Consider the following 2,443-nt stretch of genomic DNA (forward strand, 5'->3'; position numbering starts at 1 on the left):
TATCTATCTATCTATCTATCTATCTATCTATCTGTCTGTCTGTCTGTCTGTCTGTCTCTCTCTCTCTCTCTCTCTCTCTCTCTATCTATCTATATACATGTGTCCCCCCCCCCCACATTATTAGGCAAATCAACTTTCTCTCAATAATTAGATGTGTATTTATTCAAAATCAAATGCTTTCCCACTGACCGCTGGTTATTGCATGTGGAGGATAATATATCAAACATTAGCATTTGGAACCAATATAAACAAAAGATGAGTGCAGATGGTCTACGTATTTACTTACATCACGCTACAAATTTTTTATCAAAATTTTGCTAGATTCATATTTTATAAGCAATTTTTTTATGGTTTTCTAAAGTTACTTATAAATAATATTTCTGATTACAGATAATTCTCTACTGTAAATTTCATATGGTCCCTATGACAAAGGAACTCCGCTCGAAACGTTACTATTTTATGTGTTGCACATTGAATAAATTCAGAAACTTTTGAACAGTTTCTATTCACAAATTTCATTTCACAAGATAATTACTTCCCCAGGATGTTTGCTGTTTACTTTGATGATATTCCTTTTAATTATAATTGCTCTGGACATCATGCGTAACTAACTAAGGAGTAGAAATCGAGAATCATTTCACGATAGGTGGGCGTTCTATCGATTTATGCTGCTCTGGGTTTTTAATAACGACGAGCGAGAATATCCACACTGCTGACTATTCCTGAAGGTAGTCGTAGCGCCGTTGATCACCATGGCTTGTTGTGTCGAATTTATGACGTCAGTGCTCAGCTGCTGTTAATTGAAATGAAACCAAATTGGTTCACGAAAACAATTTCGGACAAATAAAGAACCATAATAACAACAACAACAACAACAACAACAACAACAACAACAACAACAACAACAACAACAACAATAATAATGATGATGATGATGATGGTGATGATGATGATGATGATGATGATGATGATGATGATTATTATTATAATAATAATTTTACCGAACAGTGAATCGCTATCAATTACGTTCCACTAATTAGGCTCGATGTGGTTTTCTTGTTAAAATCTCGGCAACATATAATTTATATTTTTACCATCTACACGGTCATCTAATTTTATGAAACCCAAACAATTCCGCCTTGATTGGAACACGAATTAATACTGATTGAGCCATATGAAATTCAAAGAATAATTCCCAAATGTATTCTTTTGTAGATTGCGAACAACGTTACGTGGTGTTTATGGCGTTCTTAAATCTATTAGAAGCGTATAGGAAAAGTGTAATTGTTTCATTCCCTAAGTGGGAATCGTAAAATTTGTAAATGATGTAAACACACACATATAAAAAAAATCGATACTCTAACGTGTGTATCTTTACGTGATCATATATACCGCAAGAGAAAAAACGGCCATAACACTTTGACATCATGACCTACGAGGCAGACCATGCACCAAGACACCCAGCGCTCTCAAAAAAAAGCAGGATATTTATGGGTAGAAAGCATTTTATAATTCATCTGTTCAATTAGCGTTCATATAGTGCTATATAAGAGCTGAAATAATAACGACATTGACAACAACAATTACTAAAACAATGTTTAAGGGTACTTTGTCCGTCTTTACATTCTGAGTTCAATATTTGCCAAGGTCATCTTTGCTTTTTATCTTTTCAGAGTCGATGAAATAAGTACGAATTGAGCTCCTGCAGTGAGGTAATCAATTTAGCCCCTCCCGAATTTACTGGCATTGTGCCGGACCTTGAAGCCAATATTTAGTGATCTATATCAGTTATCTCTGTTTTCAACAACAACTAGAATCTTCTATATTGGCCAAGGAGGTTGATTGTGCACCAATACATCAAGCTTTTCCTGAAAAAATGAAACACAAAAAACCGTCAGATTTAACCCGAACATCCTGTCTAGATATACATATATACACGTACAATGAAAACCATCGCAATCAATTCTTTTGTTTTATAATCTATCACAGGCATTTCTCTTAAAAAACACCTGATTCTAAAGCTGCTTTGTGATTACCATCATGTTATTATACAATATCAATTTGCATATATCATTCATTGATATCCTGGAGGCTACACGGCGTCAGTCTAACGTTTTGCGATAGATGATACCCTGTCTAATAGCATAAAAGTGAATATAACTTTAATGGCGGGTTTAGTCATTGATTGTTTTATAAAAGCATCATTTCCCGATTATTACGCAGTTATAGTTATATAAACTCTGATAGAAATGTTTTATAAGAAGTCGTAATAAAAATAAAGACATACAGTGTCGCAAATATTGATTATTAAATTTATTTTGTTGTAAACTACCTGTGGTCGTGTTAGTTCATTCTGCTGTTTGTTTGGCCTTTGTTTATACACACGCGTAGTTACTTCTCTCGCCATCTCTCTCACTCTCCCTCCCTCTGTTTATATATATAT

The sequence above is a fragment of the Octopus bimaculoides genome, chromosome 18 (genome assembly GCF_001194135.2).
Source record: "Octopus bimaculoides isolate UCB-OBI-ISO-001 chromosome 18, ASM119413v2, whole genome shotgun sequence".
Classification (NCBI taxonomy): Eukaryota; Metazoa; Mollusca; class Cephalopoda; order Octopoda; family Octopodidae; genus Octopus; species Octopus bimaculoides.